General features: G+C 36.8%; 1 non-coding gene across 1 annotated transcript; it reads left to right on the top strand.

Annotated features, from left to right (window-relative positions):
• Window positions 1-1,202: 1,202 nt before the first annotated feature.
• LOC117277689 (small nucleolar RNA R71) lies at window positions 1,203-1,309 on the top strand. Its single transcript, XR_004508015.1, has one exon. It is a non-coding gene; the product is annotated as a small nucleolar RNA R71 (small nucleolar RNA).
• The last annotated feature ends 20,587 nt before the right edge of the window (window positions 1,310-21,896 follow it).

Below are 21,896 nucleotides of genomic sequence, written 5' to 3' on the forward strand. Positions count from 1 at the left end.
GCAAGGTATAGTAAAACTCCATGGATCTCCACACTTTTGTGGGAGTTTGTTTGGAATATCGCACTCCAATGCTTTTTGAGCTTGACCACTGAAGTGTCCTCTATCTTCCTCTTCTTTGTAAGGATCTCCGTCATAAATTTGGCATAAGCAGACATTTGTGAGAGCACTTCTGTAAATGGTAAGTTTACATGAACCTATTTCAGCACATCCAGAAATCTCTCAAATTGCTTGTCCATCTTTTCTCTATATAGCTTTTGGGGAAAAGGTAAAGAAGGCATATGCTCGCTCTTCTCACGTTCCTCCTTTCTCGATTTCTTCCTTCTTCTTCTGCTTAGTTTTCATTGGTCCTTTCTTCGTTTTATCAACATCATTCTTCAGTTGCTCCCCACTTTCTTTTTTAAGTATCACCTCTTTTTGGATTGGGGTGGGATCTTTCAACACTTGCCCACTTCTCAGAGTTACAACATTCACTATTTCTTTGGGATTATTTTTAGTGTCAGCAGGGAGAGTTCCTGGAACACTCTAAGATAAGTTTATTGCAATCTGTCCCACGTGTCTCTCCAGGTTTCAAAACTAGTGCCCAATTCTTTGATAGCTTCTCCATGAGCGTCTAACCTCTCATCTATCTTGATAATGAAAGCCTTCATTAGATCCTCTAGACCAAGCTGAATGGGCTGTTGAGGATGAAATTGTTGCATCTGCTGATTTTGGTATACTGGAGCTCCTTGTCACTACGGTCTAGAGTTATTTTGCTTCCAAGCATTCGCAGTACCTCCAGGTGACCTCCATGAACAATCGGGGTGCCTCTGACCCATTGCATTGAAATTGCAGTTTCCCACAACATTTACTTCCTCGGTTGAGGCTTGACACTCATAAGTAGGGTGTCCTATTCCACATATATCACAAGTTGCATGAGGATCACCTTGTATCGAAGCTAAGGTCAGCTTCTTTATCTCTTTGGCCATAGCATTAAATTGTACCTGCACATATGTGTTAGTATCAACCTAGTGAACACCAGTTCATCTTCTTCTTTCCGTACTCTTAGAGGGCCATTGATTAGCATCATCAGATAATTCATCAAGAATTGTAACTATCTCCGCTGGAGTCTTCTTCATCAATGGGCCTCCATCTGCATTGCTCAATGTTTTACATGAGGCTAGTGTCAATCCATCCCAAAAGTCCTGAGTTGCATCCAGAGTTCAATTTCTCTATGTTGAAACTACCGAAGAATCTCCTTAAACCTCTCCCATGCTTCAAAAATCATTTCAATATCTTTCTGGTAGAAGTTATGGATTTCTCCTCTAAAGTTGCCCGTTTCAGCTGAGGAGAAAGATTTATCAAGGAATTTTCTGGTCATCTCCTCCCATGTTCTAATCGAACCTGTGGGCAAGCTTTGAAGTCATTGCTTTGCATCATCTTTAAGAGAAAAGTGAAACGCCTTTAAATACACTACATCTTATGACACACCATTGTATTGAAATGTGTTCATAATCTCCTCGAAGTCTATTAGATGTGTGTTTGGATCTTCGTTTGTCTTCCCTCTGAAGACACAACAATTCTGAAGGGTTTGAAGCAACTCTTACTTTAACTCAAAATTGTTTCCTGCAATTGGAGGTGGTCTCATACTTGATTATCCTTGATTAAAGACCGGTCTAGGATAATCGCCAAGTGGTCTCCCAGGCATGGGAGCTATATTTCCGAACTGGTCTGCCCCCAAGTTGATTTTTAGCAATTCTACGACCCATATCTTCTTCGTTAGATAATATGTGCATCTCTAATAGCTACTTCTTCAGCATCCTGTGCAACTTGTTCTCACCGTTGGGCTGCTTCTCTCGCAGCCAAATCTACATTATCCTCACCGTTTCCAGCCATAAGTTCTTTGGTTGAGGATTTCCCAACCTTTTCTAAAGTCACAGTGAGATTTCTTTCCTTCCTCAGCAGTCACAGTTATTATTCTATCTCAGTCTCGTATAGTAACACTTCTTTTGCAGAAGCTCGAGTCATGCACCAATCTACACCTATAACCTGCGCACAGTCAACGAACACCAAATGTAAAAAGGGAAAAATAAAATAAAATAAAAAGAAAAATTCCTGAATTAGCACTATAAACTATTTCAAACACTATTGATTGCAAATCCCCGGCAATGGCGCCAAATTTTGACGAGCTCGAAACACACACTTAAATTATGCTCTCTAATCAAATATAGCATAGTATAATATCGTATCCACATAGATTGGATTTAAACAGTATTCTCGTAGTTTCTAGCTTGATTGATATCCAAGATGATCAACAATTGAGATTTATATGATTTCTAACTACAATTAACTAAGAGTCTAAATCTATTGACTAATGACAATCGAAACAAGGAATAAGCAAAGAAAGTTATCGATGAGAGAATATAGGGTTTTGATAGGATAGGTGCAAGATAATTGTTTGGGATCTAACTCTTGATAATTCACTTCTAATTTTCAAGTGAGTCTCTCGAATTCACTCAATTATTAGTTCAAACGTTCAGCAAAAACTCCTCTCTCGATTAAGTTTTTAACTCACAAGATGAACCAATTTAAGCACGTGAAGATATGCAAGAATGCGCAGTTGATTGGTCTTTAGAGAACTTCTCTCGATTATCCTCCTAACTAGGTTTAATCAATGATTCAACGAGTCTCTTTCGATTATTAAAAAGAATTAATGAACTCAACCAACAATATAATACAAACTTATCACCAGTTATGCCTCTCTCGATTACATGAACTAGTGAATATAGATGCAATTATTAAATCATCCAAAAACGCTTCAATACATAGAACTAGAGTTATAATCCACAAACAATCATCAATACACCAAATCCATCAAACTCTAAAGAGAACTACTCCAAGGATATGGAGAAATTCATCACAAATATAATTAAAGTATAGGAAAACATTAATTCGATCCAAACTCGGGTCTTGAGTGAGGGTGGAATGATGAAATCCTTGTGCTTTTGCTCCTCCAACTCCTCTTTAGCTCCATTAGGTCTAAAGTGTGTCCAAAGTCCAGAAAATAATATTTTTCCATGTATTTATATAAAGTAGGGTTGGGCCCAAACGAAATCACCCTTTTCTAGTCGAAATAGGAAAACTTGCAAACTTAATGCTTTTCATGCGTCGCAGTATGCTACGCCTAGTGCGTCGTAATAGTGCAATTATCTGGATCGTAAACTCTCTGAACTTAGCTTGTCTGACAGAATTTTCTACTGATGTTATGCACTATGCCATGCACTATTCCTAGCATTAGTGTATTTTTCTATCAGACCTCAGAAAGCCATCCTCTGAACTTTGTCAATCTTCTGACATAAATTTACCCTATTGCGTTGCACTATGCGTCACACTCATGCATCTCTTCAACTGTTGCTTCTACCTTGATTTTTGACGTCCAGAAGTGATCCTCGACCCCCGAACACGATCCCGGCTTAATCCTTTGAGATTTTACTCAGACTGTAAAGCTCCCTATAGCTCGAATTAGTTTCAAAACATTTACATTACTCGGAATCATCCCTACGCGGCATCAAATACACAATAAATGCAAAATACTACCAATTAAAGCTCAACACAAGTAAAGTGCAGTGAATTAGAGTGCAACAAGCGACTAAAACACGAGATTATAGCCTATCATCAACACCCAACACTTAACCATTGCTCGTCCTCGAGCAATCAAACTACACTTCATATAGACAGGACCTTTTTAAAATCCTATCCTAACTCATCACACCAAAGAATAATTAAAAAAGATTAGGCACAATAGTGTAACATCCTCGCCTCAAGATTTGACTCAAACGCACCACGTTGTTTTCACAACCCGTTCACTTTCTCTAACATAGAGGTCAATGACATTACCTTTCCTTCATGAATCAAGGGGCCTCACACAACAATAGAGAGTAGTTCCACACACAATAACATTTAAGAACAATTACGAATTCAAGATAGAAAGAATTTGCTCACTCTCCGAAATAACATTCATATGCCACAAAAGACGTACCACAGGCTTGCCCGTAGTGTACTACTCTACTAATTGAGCTCATTCAGTCAAGGATCAAGTAGAACTTTCATTGGTTGTAATGTAGGCTACGGGACAGGTAGGATACATATAGATATAAGAGTGACTACACCTCCCTAAGAACTTTAATACATAGATTTCATTGTTCTAAACCCCACACTTATGTCAAACCAAAACTCCACCTTCACATCAATATACATTAACTCCCTACTTCTTTAAGCACAATTACATCAAGTTACCACTATCAAAGAATATTTTTCACAATCATAGACTTATTTATTTTCTTTCTTTTTTAATTCAATGGGCTCTTACTTCTTCAAAACAATGCACCTTTTGTAACGACTTGACTTGTCATTTTAAGAATTTACGTTCTGTTCGGTGGCTTAAGGTCTTGAGCAGCTTTGAAATATGTATTATGACTTGTGAGGGTGGTCAAGTTTGGTTTTTGGATGATTTGGGATTTAATTGAAAGAACAATTCTTATTTTGGAAGCTGAAGTTAAAATAATTGACCGGATGGTAAATTATGTGTAAACGATACCGAAATGGAGTTTTGATGATTCCAGTAGCTCCGTATGGTGATTTTGGACTTAGGAGAATGTTCGAAAAATTATTTGGTAGTTCGTAGCGAAAGTTTGCTTGAAATGGCGAAAGTTGAATTTTTGGGAAGTTTGACCGGGGAGTTCACTTTTTAATATTGGAGTCAAAATCCAGATCTGAAAATTTTCATAGATTTTTTATGTTATTTATGACTTGTGTGCGAAATTTGAGGTCAATCGGAATTGATTTGAAAGGTTTCGGCATCAAATGTAGAAGTTGTAAATTCTTGAGTTCCTTAAGCTTGAATTGGGGTTTGATTCGTAGTTTCAGCATTGTTCTATGTGATTTTAGGTTTCAACTAAGTTTTTATAATGTTTTAAGACTTGTTGGTGTATAGGGTTGAGGTCCCGAGGGCCTCAGCTGAGTTTCGGATCATTTGTTTTACTGCTGGTTTTTTTACAACAATGTGCAAAATTATTAATGCGCACGACTGACTTTGGAAGATTATATATCGAAATCTATAAGGAATATAGAAATTATCAAAACATGAAAGTTGTAGTCCTTTGATTCTAGTTTCCAAAATGATAAACTATTCATCATCTGGAAATTTGTACATAAAGTTATGATCGATTAACTGAAGTTGGTACTGCAGATTTTGGCTACAACAGTGTGCATCGCCAGAAATTTCTGCTGCACAGGGCTTATTTTGGGAGCTTATATCTCGCAATCTATAAGGAATTGTATGTTGAGTGAAACATGAAAGTTTTATCGCTTTGTATCTAGTTTGCATAAATGTAAACCATTTGGCAGTTGGAGTTGCGTACAAGACGTTATGGTTGATACACTACAGGCTATCGGGGAAGAGTTTGATGTTTGCATCATAAGCATGTAATGATCCAAAGGTCCATTTTTAGTTCTAGAGATCGAGAGGGGATTTTGAGACTTCCAGGATTTTGATAATGAATTATAGGAGTGATCTGAAAAGTTTGGTCTAATTTCATCAAGTCACGATTGGGTGTTTAGCGCAAAACATGAGTAAATTATTTAACGAGCGAAATTTTTATCGCATTGAGCAAATGAGCTCCAAATTGAGTTTCGATTGAACTAGTAGGTTCGTATTATTATTTGTGACTTAGAGGAATAAGAATCGTCAAATTTCGAGTTTGTATGATGAAGTTAGAGCATTTTTTAGTGAAAACAAAACGGTTGGTGTAAACAGTTGTGGTGTGCACCCTTAGCGACCAGATTTGACACTTTTCGCGACCATATTGGACTTTTAGCGATCAGAATAGTGTTTGTTGGGCAGAAACTTAAGGACCAAAAATGGTCATTTTCTTCATTTCGTTTTGGTTTTTTGGAGTACAGTTCTTGGGCGATTTTGAGGATTTCGTCAAGACTTCAACTTGGGTAAGTGTCCTATATCAAAAAGTGATTATATTTCATAAATCCATGGTTATATTCATCATTTAATTCGGATTTAGATGGAAGAAATTGGGATTTTTGCAAAATCTTTCAAAAATGGGAATTTTAGATTTGGAGGCCGAGTTGTTATCGGAATTTGGTAAAATTAGTATGGTTGAACTCGTAATTGAATGGGTTATCGGATTTTTTGAGTTTCGTTGGATTCTGAGATGTGGGCCCCACATGCGATTTTTGAGTTACATTTTGGATTTTGTTGGAAAATTAGTATTTTCATATGGAATTAATTTCTATAATTAGTATTGACTAAATTGAATTATTTTGGATAGATTTGAACTGTCCGGAGGTCAATTCAAGCAAGAAGGCAATTTTGGAATATCGGCCTAACTTCAAAATGTTAAGTATCTTGCCTAATCTTGTGTGGGGAAATTTTTCCTAGGCATTGAGTCTTATGTAGAAATTATGTGATTGGAAAACCATGTACGCGAGATGATGAGTACGTACTTGGTTTATATGCGCAAACTATATCGGTTATAAATTTGTAGACATCCTTATGTATTAAATTGGAAAATTATGGAAATTTAGTAAATCCTTGATTTGTCATGCCTCATTCTTTGGTTGTTGAGTTTGTATTTATATGATAATTTGGTGTGATTGTGACTTGGAATTTTATGTGAATTTCATGTGTTTGTCGATTTGATATTTCCGGGAAAAAATTATATTATGCATTTTTCTGTATGCAAATAATTTATTAAATAATTTTAAATTGAGGTACTATAATATTTTTCAAAAAATTGGACTAAAGAAGGTGTTGTGTCATGCTGAGTTAATTTTCCTTCCTTGTTGTTTTCGAGGTTTATATATGTTGTATGGAGCCTTGGACTATTTGCTGTGAAATTAATTAATTTTGTTGCATCTTTGGAATTGGTTGTGGCCTATGGGCAATTTATAATATGAATTGTTATTTTGTGTTAGCGTGGTAATATCTGTGTACATTGTTGTGTGATTTAGGTTACTGTTATGCGGCGGATAAGGGTGGCATTCAACTATTGATATTATGTGGGTATAAAAGTGGCATTTCATTGTGCTTATGTGTGTTGGGATATTGTCTAGGCGGAGCGATAAGGGTGGATATTAAGCAGAGTGATAAGGGAGGCTAATATAGGAGCGATGAGGGTGGCTATTATAGGAGTGATAAGGGTGGCTATAGGAGAGATAAGGGTGGCTATTGTCAGGGATGATATGTGATGATGTGGGGATATTGTGTTGGTGATTTTTATGTGATGTTGTGATTTCCATGTGGCTTATTTTATATATTGTGCAATTTATTTTATAAATTCAGTAAATTTGATAATAGTCAGATATATGTTGAAATTATGAGCCTGTGGATATTGCCGGGCGGATTATGATATGGGCACGAGGTGCGGGGGAAATATGATGAATATATTATTGGCACCTGAATTGTCTGTGTAGTTATGATATGAAATATGGGTACGAGGTGTCGTGGTTATATAATGAAATTAATATTGGCACGTGAAATGTCTGTGTAGTTGTAATATGAAATGTGGGCACGAGGTGCCGTGGTTATATAATGAAAATGATATTGGCACGTGAAATATTTGTGTAGTTGTGATATGAAATACGGGCACGAGGTGCCGTGAGTAAATGATTATTTGTTGAGTAAAAACCCTTCATCACCATCACAATAAACTACTTCTACACCCACTATCACTCCTTCCAACACCCTAACCTCTAAGAAAAGAGTAAAAATGATGGCTCGCAAGGTTGTTGTTGGTGGAGAGCAAATTCAGAAAATTAATGAACAACTGCAAGCAAGTAGGGAGCAAGAACATCAGAAATCTGATGATTCCTTCAAATCTGCTACTAAGGGGGAAGAAACGGTTTCTTCTGAAACTGAACAGGTATCTTCTGGTCCTAAAGTCACTCCAAAGACAATTTCTGAAGTAGCTGCAAATTTGGAGAATAGGTTTGTATTGGTAGGTTCTATAGCTGGGGTTGAAACTACTAGTCTGCAGAAGTTGGAGGTAAAAATAAAAAGGGAAAAGAAAAGGAGATCAAGGGAGTTAGGAGTGTTGTGAGGGGAAAGGGTAAAAGAATGGTTAATCCTTCACCCACTCCGGTGAGTTTAACCAAAGACACAGGTACAATAGTTGTTTGGGAAGAGCAATCTGGAGTAGTAGACGAGAGTGTACAAAAAAAGGGGGAAGTGGGTCTGGCGAAGCGGCTGATGGGCTTGTTAAACTTGGGAAAAATAGAGATGAACCGGGTTCATCTGTAGAGGAAACCCTCGCAGACCTACTAAAGAAAGTAACTGAGAGTTATAATCCAAAGAAGAATGGTACTTCCAAGGATAAAACCCCTGGCTCTGCTAGGTCTAAGAAGAAAAGGAAGTCTATCCCTTCTATTACTATTGAAATTCCTCCCTCAAGAGGAAGAGCCACAAAAAGCTAGATAAAGCAGAATGAGGCACATTTGTAGAAAGCCATAGAATAAAGCAAAAGAAAAGCGGTTGCTAAGGGAAAGAAGAAGATGGATGAGCCTGTTGAGGCTGTTGATATAGATGTGATGGACCTTGTCCTTTGAGATGAAGAAGAGACTGAAGAAGTGGAGGTTCTGACTCCAAAACCCAAGAAAGCGAAGACTTACACTAAGAAGTCTGCTTCTGAGTCTAAGTCTGTTGAACCATCCACCCTAGTAAAAAGAACCAGGTTTGCTGTGAAGTCAAAACAAGTGAAAATTATTGAGGAAGAAGAATGGAGTGGAGAGGAAGAAGATGATTATAAGACTGAGAAAGACAAAATCACCAAGTTTCGCAAGGGGACAATTTGGAAGGGCAGACTCCTCCGGGACTTGGAGGAGCAAGGAATGGTGTTGCTTTTGGAGAAGTTGGAATTGCAAGGCTGGAAGGACATGGTCCTTCAGATGGATGGCAAGTTGGCCAAGAATGAAATTGTTGAGTTTATGGCAAATGGTGAGGTGAAAGATGGAAGGGTTACTAGCATAGTGAAAGGAGTGCAAGTCTCCTTCGATGTGAAGGAGTTGGGAGAAATTCTGGGTGTACCTACTGAAGGGTACAATGACTATAAAAAGCTTAAGTGGACAAGCCTAAAAAATCTTCCTACTGCCCTTGCCATTACCAGAACATTCAGTGACAATGAGGAGGAAGTTGAGCCCGAGGTTATGTACAAGAGTGAGATGAAGCCACCTCGCAAAGTGCTATTTGAATTTGTCAACAAATGTGTTCTGCCAAGGCAGGAAAGGAGGCACATAGCAAACTACATGAACTTGGTCCTCATGAAGTGTTTAGACAGTGGGAGGCAGATTAGTTGGCCTGGATTTATAATCTAGCTTCTTAATAGGGTTATAAATGGAACCAAGACTCATGCCATTCCCTATGGCTTCATTCTCACGACTGTGCTTAGGGCTGTGCATGGATCAGATCGGATTGGATTTAGCACATTTTCGGATCGGATTACGGATTTCGGATTCTAGAAAATGCAATCCGAATCCGATTCGAATTAATATAGGATCGGATCGGATTTTAATGTTTGGATGGGATCAAATTTTTGAATTTCGGATCGGATTATTATGCCTCAAAGTTGCAAACTTATATGCATATTGTTTTTGTAAAAGAGGCAATACAGTAAGAAACATTCATGTTTCTACAATTATGAGAGCACTATGGTGCCAATATAGCTAAATCCATCAATTGTAAAGGTAATAACTTGAAGAAAAATGTAAAGGAAGTACTAATTATCCAAAATTAAAGTTTAGTATTTATATATGCCCTAATAATTTCGGATTTCGGATCGGATAAGATCGGATAGTATTAAAATTATACCAATCTGAATCCGATCCGAAATCCGAAATTTTAATAAACACAACCCGAAATCCGATCCAATATGAAATTTGAAATTCAAAATTGAACGGATCGGTTCGGATTTCGGATATCCGATCCAAATGAATAGCCCTAACTGTGCTTGCACATTTCAAGGTACCTATGAAGAAGTGGGAGGTTGGTACAAGCAAGGATCATTTTGGGGAAAATACGCTACTTTCTTGTGACTATGACGTCCATGCCACTCCTAAAGAACCCGGTTCATCCAAGAAGCTACCAGTGAATAGCAAGGTGAGAACCTTGGTGCAAGAAAGTAGGGCTAAGGATGTTGAGATTGAGAGGATGAAGAAGAGGTTGGCTGAGGTGGAGACTGAGAGAGATGCTCTCAGAACTGAGCTGGCAAGAGAAAATGAGAATAATGATGGCATTGTTCAAGATATGCTGAAACTCCTCCAAGCCAAAAACCAAGAAACTAGTACTTCCAAGCCTTAAGCCTCATAGCCTAGTGTAGATCAATCAGTGACCCAGTTCGGGATTTTGTTTTTTCTTTTGCTCATTTTTCCTGTATTTTTATTTCTTCTTATGCTTTGTGGTAGAATCTTATCAATCATCAATGAAATTCACTATCTTTTGCTCTAACTATTTGTTTTTATTTCCTTGATGGTTAAAATTCGTAGCTTGATCTATGATAATTAATCCATGATTGCATTTGAAGAAGCCCTAGTGGCCATGAGTAATTTTAAAAATTTGGTTATCTTACATTTTTATGCAACTTTTCGATGATGCCAAAAGGGAGAAAAAGGTTGTGCTTTACACTTTAAACAGTGATATTTATAACCTGATGAACCTAGTCCTTGATGATAAGTGATAAAAAGGAAAGATATTTCTAGCATTGTGTTGATGTTGAGCGAAGTTGAAATAGGGCCTAAGCTTATGAAAAAGCACAGAGTTTGTCATCATCAAAAAGGGGGAATTTGTTGGCCCAAGTGAAGGTTAGTTTTGAAGATTGACAAAGAAAGCTCAGGCATGGACTAGGTCCATCCCTTGTGTGCATAGAAACGGGCAGATGCGAGCATGTGGGATGCACGTGAAGGAGATAAGCATAACTTGGTCTAATTGATATCTCCTGGTCGAAAAGGGTTGTATAATTGATAGGGAGAAGGATTCCTTAATCAAAGAGAACACTATCCAAGAAAAGAGAGGAGTTAGAAGTTGATATCAACTAGAACTCTTCCACCAAGGAAGAGTAGCATTAGAAATCTAGTTATTTCTTCATCTACTAACTCTATATATTGTAGGATGTTCTCATTCTACAGGCACACACAAAAGCAGAAGTTAAACGTGAATTGAGAGCAAAATAGCAAGGTATTTTGCAAGCAATTCATGTGTGATTCAAATGTGCAAACCTGAAGCTACATGAACCAGATAGAAAAGCCATCTCCAAGTGTATATCTTTTATTATAGTTCAACTGTAGTAGGTATTTTCATATTGTACCTTTTAGCTTTATCTAGAGGCAATTGTAATACGTACTCAGAGTATTCAAGTTAGAGTTAAGTTGAAGTTGTCGCAACAGTTAGAGGTTGTTTGCTACAACGGGATTAGAGTTAGCACTAGGTTTACAAAAGTATTTTGTAAATGCAGTTTTTGGCTCAGTGATTTAGTGGAGAGTTTGGAAAAATCCTACTGGGAAGTAGGTTGTGGTTTTTTCACCTTTTGAGCCAGGTGTTATCCATGTAAAATACTTGTGTTTTTTACTTTCTGCATTTACAATTTCATCAATAGTAGGTTAAGGAACACATAGAAGAACCTGATCCTTCTATAATCAGTTTAGGAAAAAAATTGGGCACCATACAAACCACCACCCACCCCTCTTGTGTGGTATTAAAGTTAAAATATCACCACTATACCAGATGGTGTCTTTACAGGTACGATCCCGATTTGTTATAAAAGGATATTTTTCCTTAATTTGATTCGGTTCTGAATATTGAAGCGAGTCTTCCTATTATGCTCCTCTTATGGGTGAGCTTCGTAATTTTGTGACCCACTTATTTGTTTATCCATGTTGGTAGATTCGATGATATTAGCCCGTGTCTATCATTTTTATTTTGTACACTATTGAGGACTATAAGTGCAAAAGTGACTTTCTATTACTCTCTATAGTGGGTTTTGATGTTATTTAGGAATAATTTAGTTCATTTTTATTAATTACGTGCCCTATTGTTATGGAGGTTCATTATGTGTTGCGAAAATTATTTACGGAATTGATTAAAAAGAAGAAAGAAAGGAAATAGAAAAATTTCAGTTGGCACAATGTGCAAAATACTTATGATTCAGAGTTGAGGACGAGATCCTCACATTTTTATATGATGTGAAATATTTAAACTGGGCTACAAGCCGCAGTGGAAGTTATATAAGGACGATGTCCTTGTGGTGAAAAATTTATAAGTTTAAATTCTCCCTTTGTGAAATTAAATTTGAACTATAGTATTAATGGGGAATCATACCTGTTAGGCTTATTTGATAATTCTTTTATATGTTTCTTTGCATACTTAGCCATATTCGTGTTGAAAATATTACGTTTTAGCCTATAAGGTGAGTGCCTGGGTGGTGTTAAATGCGACTTCTTAATTCGGATAAATAATTATGAGGTCTTCATGCCTCGCGTGTTGCTGTCAGTATTGAGAAAATTTGAAATGAGATTTTAGTTAATATGAGATTAATTGAGGATGCTGGAATTAATTATAAAGAGCTATTATGACCAGAGATATGGTTATGGGCATACGTTGATGTGGTGCGTAGGCACGAGTTGCTATAGTTGGTTGAAACTAATACCGTGCGTTGATGTAATAATAAGGCCTTTTGAAATTAATTGAAGTGTAAGAAGTTGGCTTTAAAGTTTATAAATGAGGATAAAAGAAATAATCCCAACTGAGATGGTGTTGTCGGACCCATGCTAAAGTGTAGTGATGTAGAATCACCCGCGAGTATGTGTGTAATAATACACTCAGAAATTTAATATCCTCAGAATAATTCTTGGCACGTTTGAGGACGAACGTATGTTTTAAGAGGGGGGAAGATGTAACGACCCGACTTGTCTTTTTAAGAATTTACGTTCCGTTGGGTATCTTAAGGTCTTGAGCAGCTCTGAAATGTGAATTATGACTTGCGAGGGTGGTCAAGTTTGGTTTTCGGATGATTCAGGATTTAATTTAAAGAACAATTCTTATTTTGGAAGCTTAAGTTGAAATAATTGACCGAATGGTGAATTATGTATAAACAACCCCGAAATGGAGTTTTGATGATTCCAATAGCTCAGTATGGTGATTTTGAACTTAGGAGCGTGTCCGAAAATTTATTTGGAAGTCCGTAGTGGAAGTTTGCTTGAAATGGCAAAAGTTAATTTTTTTGAAAGTTTGACCGGGGAGTTGACTTTTTTATATCGGAGTCGGAATCTTATTCTGAAATTTTTTATAGATTCGTTATGTCATTTATGACTTGTGTGCAAAATTTGAGGTCAATCGAAATTGATTTGATAGGTTTCGGCATCGAATGTAGAAGTTGGAAATTCTTAAGTTCCTTAAGCTTGAATTGGGGTGTGATTCGTGGTTTTAGCGTTGTTCTATGTGATTTGAGGATTCAACTAAGTTTGTATGATGTTTTAGGACTTGTTGGTGTATAGGGTTGAGGTCCCGAGGGCCTCGGGTGAGTTTCGGAGTGGTTACAGATCATTTTTTTACTGCTAGTTTTTGTTTACAACAATGTGCGAAATTTCTGATGCGTAGAACTGATTTGTGAAGCTTATAACTCGAAATCTATAAGGAATCTGGAAATTATCAACACATTAAAGTTGTAGCCCTTTGATTCTAGTTTCCAGAATGATAAACCATTCATCATCTGGAAATTGGTACATAAAGTTATGATCGTTTGGAAGTTGGAGTTGCGTACAAGAAGTTATGGTTGATACACTACAGGCTGTCAGGGAAGAATTTGATGTTTTCAGCATAAGCATGTAATGATCCAAAGGTCCATTTTTAGTTCTAGAGATCAAAATTCGATTTCGAGACTTCCGGAATTTTGATAATGAATTATATGAGTGATCTGGAAAGGTTGGTCTAATTTCATCAAGTCGCGATTGGTGTTTTAGCGCGAAACATAAGTTAATTATTTAACGAGCAAAATTAGTATCGCATTGAGCAAATGAGCTCCGAATTGAGTTTTGATTGAACGAGTAGGTTCGTATTATTATTTGTGACTCATAGGAACAAGAATCGTCAAATTCAGAGTTCATATGATGGAGTTAGAGCCTTTTAGAGAAAACAAAATTGCTGGCGTAAACAGTTCTGGTGCGCACCTTTAGCGACGAGATTTGACACTTTTAGCGACGGGATTGGACTTTTAGCGACCCGAATAGTGTTTTTTGGGCAGAAACTTAAGTACCAAAAATGGTCATTTTCTTCATTTCGTTTTGGATTTTTGGAGCACGGTTCTTGGGCGATTTTGAGGATTGTTTCAAGACTTCAACTTGGGTAAGTGTCCTATATCCAAAAGTAATTATATTTCATAAATTCATGGTTATATTCATTATTTAATTCGTATTTAAATGGAAGAAATTGGAATTTTTGAAAATCTTTCAAAAACGGAAATTTTAGATTTGTAGGTTGAGTTGTTATCGAATTTGATAAAATTGGTATGGTTGAACTTGTAATTTAATGGGTTGTCGGATTTTTTGAGTTTCGTTGGATTCCGAGATGTGGGACCCACAGGCGATTTTTGAGTTACATTTTGGATTTTGTTGGAAAATTAGTATTTTCATATGGAATTAATTTCTATAATTAGTATTGGCTTAATTGAATTAATTTGGATAGATTTGAGCTGTCCGGAAGTCAATTCAAGTAAGAAGAAAATTTTGGAATATCGGCCTAACTTCAAAAAGTTAAGTATCTTACCTAACCTTGTGTGGGGGAATTTCCCCTAGGCATTGAGTCTTATGTGGAAATTCTGTGATTGGAAAACCATATACGCGAGGTAACGAGTACGCACTTGGTTTATATGTGCAAACTATATTGATTAAAAATTTGTGTATGTATTAAATTGGAAAATTGTGGAAATTTAGTAAATCCTTGATTTTTCATGCCTCATTCTTTGTTTGTTGAGTTTGTATTTATATGATAATTTGGTGTGATTGCGACTTGGAATTTTATGTGAATTTCGTGTGTTTGTTGATTTCATATTTCCTGGAAATAATTATATTATGAATTTTTTCGTATGCAAATAATTTATTAAATAAGTTTAAATTGAGGTACTAATATATTTTTCAAAACATTGGACTAAAGAAGGTGTTGTGTCATGCTGAGTTAATTTTCCTTCCTTGTTGTTGTTTTCGAGGTTTATATACGCTGTGTGGAGCCTTGGACTATTTACTATCAAATTAATTAATTTTGTTGCATCTTTGGAATTGGTTGTGGCCTATGAGCAATTTATAATATGAATTGTTATTTTGTGTTAGCGTGGTAATATCCGTGTAAATTGTTGTGTGATTTAGGTTACTATTATGCGGCGGATAAGGGTAGTATTCCACTGTAGATATTATGTGGGTATAAGGGTAGCATTTCATTGTGATTATGTGTGTTGGGATATTGTCTGGGCGGAGCGATAAGGGTGGCTATTAAACGGAGCGATAAGGGAGGCTAATATAGGAGCGATAAGGGTGGCTATTATAGGAGTGATAAGGGTGGCTATTATCAGGGATGATATGTGATGATGTGGGGATATTGTGTTGGTGATTTTTATGTGATGTTGTGATTTTCTTGTGACTTCTTTTATATATTGTGCAATTTATTTTATAAATACAGTAAATTTGATAATAGCTAGATATATGTTGAAATTATGAGCATGTGGATATTGTCGGGCGGATTATGATACGGGCACGAGGTGCCGGGGAAATATGATGAATTTATTATTGTCACGTGAATCGTCCGTGCAGTTATGATATGAAATATGGGCACGGGGTGCCGTGGTTATATAATGAAAATGATATTGGCATGTGAAATGTCTGTGTAGTTGTGATATGAAATGTGGGCACGAGGTGCCGTGAGTAAATGATGATGATATTGGCACGTGAATTGTCCACACGGTTGTGATAGAGATATTGACACGAGATGCCTTGGAAATATGAAAGTGGGTTGAGACCCGTATTTTATGATTATGAAATGAGATATCATAAGGTGACTTTTATTTGATAGAATTATATTTGAAAGATATTTATTCGAAAAAATAATATTGGAAAGATATTTATTTGAAGGAAGTATATTCGAAATAAATTTATTTGAAAGGATTATATTCTAAAGATTTTTATTTGAAAAACTTATAGGTGAAAGATTTATATTTGAAGGACTTGATTTATTGGTTGTACTTCTATTCATTATTTGTTGAGAAATATTTATGTTGTCCTTGTTGCCCCGCTGTTTATATCACCGGTGGATTATTGTTGTTATCATTGCTATTAGCTTCCAATTATTTTTATATGTTATACTGCACAGGTTATTAGACTAGTGAGTGTCTTGATTGTACCTCGTCACTACTCCACCGAGGTTAGTCTTGATACTTACTGGGTACCGACCGTGGTGTACTCATACTACACTTTTGCACATTTTTGTGCAGAGCCAGGTACTGGAGATATTGGACTCGAACAAAGTTAGTATGTTGATCGCAAGGATTCAAGGTAGAGCTGCTTGGTCGTCGCAGTCCCTTGGAGTCTTTCCATTATATCGTACTGTCAATTATTATTCGAACAATATTGTATATTTGATTTCCTTAAGATCATTTTATGTATTCAGTTAGAGTTCGTGACTCAGTATTACCAGTCTTGGGAGTTTGTTTGAATATTTTTGTTGTTGGTTTCGACACTTGGTTTCGATTATCTATGTTAAAAAATGGCTTGAATCATTGTTATGATCGGCTTACTTAGTCTTAGTGATGAAGTGCCATCACAACGCTTGTGGTGGGATTTTGGCTTGTGACACCTTTCTCCTTATTTCAATAATTCCACTCAAAAGCCAAACCAACCACCCCACATTTCAACTTTGACAAAGTTCATAACAAATTCAAGTGCTCATGAGAGGTAAAAGGCTCAAATATATGGTCAATTCAAACAAATGGGTAAGGCTTGTAATGTGGTTACCAAGGAACCAGGATTACAGGTCAAAGGTGTTAACTAAGATACATAACAATTAGGTTGGGTAAAAGCATATAACTGACTCAACAAAGAAATGCATATATCACTTCCAAGACTGAATACAACTACTATTTCTCTTTGCAAACACACGGGGCAAGTTCTTGACATCAAATGTAATGCACCGAGTGACATAAAACCTCACACACACTTGGCACATAACTCAAAGATAGATGGGATTATCAAGACACTCTAGTCAAAGCAGTTACACAGAGTTAAGATCATACAGTTTAAAGTACTTATACAAGAGTCAAAAACTGAGCCTAAGTGTCATAACTAAAGCACTCACTATTCTCAAGGCATAATATAGATAAGAGACATTGCTTTCAATTCAAATCATAGCACAAGGTTTCATACTCCTAAATAATTAAAAACTAACTACACCCGGTTCAAACAAAAACCTTTAGAAAAGAACCGCGACATAAATAAAAACAAAAGGGGAATTATTACACTACCTAAAAAAAAGAAAATCTTTTTGTCTTTTTCTTTCGACTTTAATCCCTCAAGAAACCTGTCGAATTATATCCATCGTCGGGAAAAACAAATTGATTTTTTTCAATCTCTAACTACTATATCTAACAAAAAGAAACACATATACAAACATACATACAAATATCCCCACCCCACAGTTTAAGTTGTGGCATGTACCCATGACACATAATTAAAAAGCTAGAGGTAAATGAAACTTCCCTGAATTTTCTTCTTTTCCGAGAACTTATGACCTCCACCCCTAATTCTGAATTCATTCCTTGTTTTCTCTCCTTGGAATATTTTTTGGAGCTCATTAAGCCCAATTCCTCTGAGGATACCTGCAAGACCCGCTATTTTCTTTCTTTCTTATCCTCATCTTGAGCGGTGAATTGCTCATTCATGATGATCCTTAACTTGTTTTTGCATTCTTTCACATGATCAATCCATACATATTTCTGTAAATACCTAAAAAAAACAAATCCACATGATCAAGGTTAGAATAAGAAAACAAAGAAGAAAAGTCAAGTGAATATTCCTCTGGTATGTCCAAGACCATTTGTTTCTCATTCTCTTCTACTAAAGGTTGCAAATGTGGAAAGGTGGATTGGGGTTTGAACTCTTCTTTGTTGCTTCACACTCAGCCACAACCTTATTTTCAATTATCTTAGTTGAATCAGAGTCTTCTTGAACAGTGGAAATCTCTCTCTGTGGATGCTCATCCTCTTGTGTAGGCTCGTTCTCACAAGGTATCTCCTCCATATATTCACCATCACAACACAACGAGATTTCTGAACGTATACTTACTAATTGACTCACTCGCGTTGTTTGGTTCTTAATAGCTTCATCATTTTGCATAAACCTTTCTTCAACACTATTCATGAACCTATGCATAAGTGCTTCTAAACTACCATTCTCCTATTGAGGTTGTTGTCTCACTTTGCTTTCATTCTAATCATAATAAGTGTATTCTGCCCAACCAGGGCCAGAATTGTGCCCATATGAATCCCCATACCTGTACGAACTTGAAACAGAGTGAGACTGCTCAAAATACGAACCATAGGAAGAATACATACCTGCTTGACAATCAACCTATAGATGATTTCCACCGCATTTAAAACACATAGCAGACCGCTGATAATGTTCAGTTGCTAACTCTTCAACCATTTTCTTAGGCTGGTTGTACTCCATCTTCACAATATTTAGAGTTCAAAATCTACAGTATCTTCTCCAACTTGTTAGGTACTACAAAACAAATCTTGAAAATAAGTTAACTAATAAAGAAAATAAAATATAAAAGGAAAAATAAAAGAAAAGAGAAAAAAAACTAAAACCTAATTCTTGAATTGGAGTATAGTATAATATCGTATCCACGGGGATTGGAGTTAAACAGTATTTTCATAGTTTCTAGCTTGATTGCTATCCAAGAGAATCAATAATTGAGATTTAGATGATTAATTACTAAAATTAACTCAGAGTCTAAAGCTATTGACTAATGACAATCACAACAAGGAACAAGCAAAGAAGGTTATCAATAGGAGAAGATAGGATTTTGATGGGATGGGTGCAACATAATTGTTGGGATCTAACTATCGATAATTCACTTATAATGTTTAAGTGAGTCTCTCAAATTCACTCAATTATTAGTTCAAACGCTCAGCAAAAACTCCTCTCTCGATTAAGTCTTAACCTCACAAGATGAACCAATTTAAGCACGTGAAGATATGCAAGAATGCGTAGTGGATTGGTTTTTAGGAAAACCTCTCTCGATTATCCTCCTAACGAGGTTTAGTCAATGATTCAACTAGCCTCTCTCGATTACTAAGAAGAATTAAAGAACTCAACCAACAATATAATGCAAAAATATCACAAGTTATGCCTCTCTCGATTATATGAACTAGTGAGTATAGATGCAACAATTAAATCAACCAAAAATGTGCCAATACATAAAACTAGAGTAATAATCCATAAACAATCATCAATACACCAAATCCATCAAACCCTAGAGAGAACTACTCTATAGATATGGAGCAATTCATATCAAATAAAATTAAAGTATAGGAAAACATAAATTCAATCCAAACTCGGGTCTTGAGTGAGGAAGGAATGATGAAATAATGTTTTTCCATGTATTTATACCAAGTAGGGTCGGGCCCAAATGAAATCACCCTTTCCTAGCCGAAATAGGAAAACTTGCAAACTTAATGCTTTTCATGTGTCGCACTATGCTACGCCTAGTGCGTCGCATTAGTGCAATTTTCTCGGTCGTAAACTATCTGAACTTAGCTTGTCTGAAAGAATTTTGTACTGATGCTATGCACTATGCCACTCACTATGCCTAGCATTAGTATATTTTTCTGTCACACCTTACAAACCCATCCTCTGAACTTTGTCAATCTTCTGACATAAATTTACCCTACTATGTCACACTAGTGCATTTCATCAGTTGTTGCTTCTTCCTTGATTTTCGACATCCAGAAGTGATCTTCGACCCCCGAACAAGATCCCGACTTAATTCTTTGGGCTTTTACTCAGACTTCAAAACTCCAAATGGCTGAAATTAGTTCCACAACATCTACATAACGCAGAATCATTCCTACACGGCATAAAATAGGCAATAAATACAAAATACTACCAATTAAAGTTCAACACAAGTAAAGTGCAGTAAATTAGAGTACAACAAGTGACTAAAACACGAGATTATAGCCTATCATCAACACCCTATACTTACATTGCTCGTCCTCGAGCAATTAAACTACACTTTATATAGACATGACCTTTTTAAACAACTCTCCCAACTCATCACACCAAAGAATAATTAAAATAGATTAAGCACAATACTATAACATCCTCGCCTCAAGATTTAACTCAAACGCACCACGCATTTTTCACAACCCGCTCACTTACTCTAACATAGAGGTGTCACGACCCAAAACTAACCCCTGTCGTGATGGTGCCTATCGTGGAACTAGGCAAGCCGACTCATTTCCAAAACAAACCGATATTTTCATTTTAAAGAAAATTTCAAGGTTATTTAACATAAACCATCAGTTAAAGAGTTCAAATCAAAGAAAAATAGAAGTGCGGAAAAGAAAAGCCCGATATCGGGGTGTCACTAGTCATGAGCATATACTATAATCTCTCTAACAATATCAAGGCTAACTCAGCCCAGAAAATAGCTAAATACAACTAGAGGAAGATAAGAGGGAGAAGAGCAGGGGCTGCGATCGCCAAACAGCTATCTTGCTATCTCCAAGAAAATCTGCAACCAGAACACTCAATAACTGCTACCGTGTCCAGCTACACCTGGATCTGCACACAATGTGCCGGGAGTAACGTGAGTACGCCAACTCAGTAAGTAACAACAATAAATAAAGACTGAGCAGTAGTGACGAGCAATAAAGCATGTAACGTTCATATTAGGAAATCTCAGTAAAATACCACATGCTCTTAAAAATCAGGATTTGAATCAAACATCTCGTTTAAACCCAGTTCCAGTAAAAATTATTTTAAAGACATCTTTCCAATAGTTTTTCAAACAAAGGCTCAATGCAAAGGTGAGCAAAAATGGTGAAATCATAAACAGCCCCTCGGGCAAAACATCACTGATATACAAACCCCTCGGGCAAACCTCACAGTCACTCGTGCCACTCGGGCATACCTCACAATCACTCATGCCTCCCAGTCACTCAGCACTCAGCACTCGGCACTCGGCACTCGCACTCAATAGGTATATGCGCTCACTGGGTGTGTGTACAGACTCCGGAGGGATTCCTTCAGCCCAAGCGCTATAATCTGCACGGAAAACTCACGTGCGATAATAATAAAGTATGTTGCAGGCGGGCAGCCCCGATCCACACTCATCCTCACAAATCAGGCCCTCGGCCTCACTCAGTTATAAAGTATGTTGCAGGCGGGCAGCCCCGATCCACACTCATCCTCACAAATCAGGCCCTCGGTCATTTCAGTAAAATCGGGCATTCGGCCCAAAACATTTATATGCATCAAAATAGAGTCATAAAACTGAGTTATGTGGTAAACAAATATAAACATGACTGAGTATAGATTTTCAATCAAAAACAGTGAGAGGATGGTAAGAAACAGCCCCTAAGGGTCCAAACAACATTGGCTCAAGGCCCAAACATGGCATTCAGCCCACTTTACAGAAATTCTTTCTAAAACATATAAGTATCAAATGGTTTCAACAAAGTATGCAACTTTACAGTTGCTACGGGACGAAACAAGTCATAAATCCCCAATAGTGCACTCCCACACGACCGTCACCTAGCATGTTCGTCACCTCAAAATAATAGAATGATACGAAATCCGGGGTTTCATACCCTCAG

The sequence above is a fragment of the Nicotiana tomentosiformis genome, chromosome 11 (assembly GCF_000390325.3).
Source record: "Nicotiana tomentosiformis chromosome 11, ASM39032v3, whole genome shotgun sequence".
Taxonomy (NCBI): domain Eukaryota; kingdom Viridiplantae; phylum Streptophyta; class Magnoliopsida; order Solanales; family Solanaceae; genus Nicotiana; species Nicotiana tomentosiformis.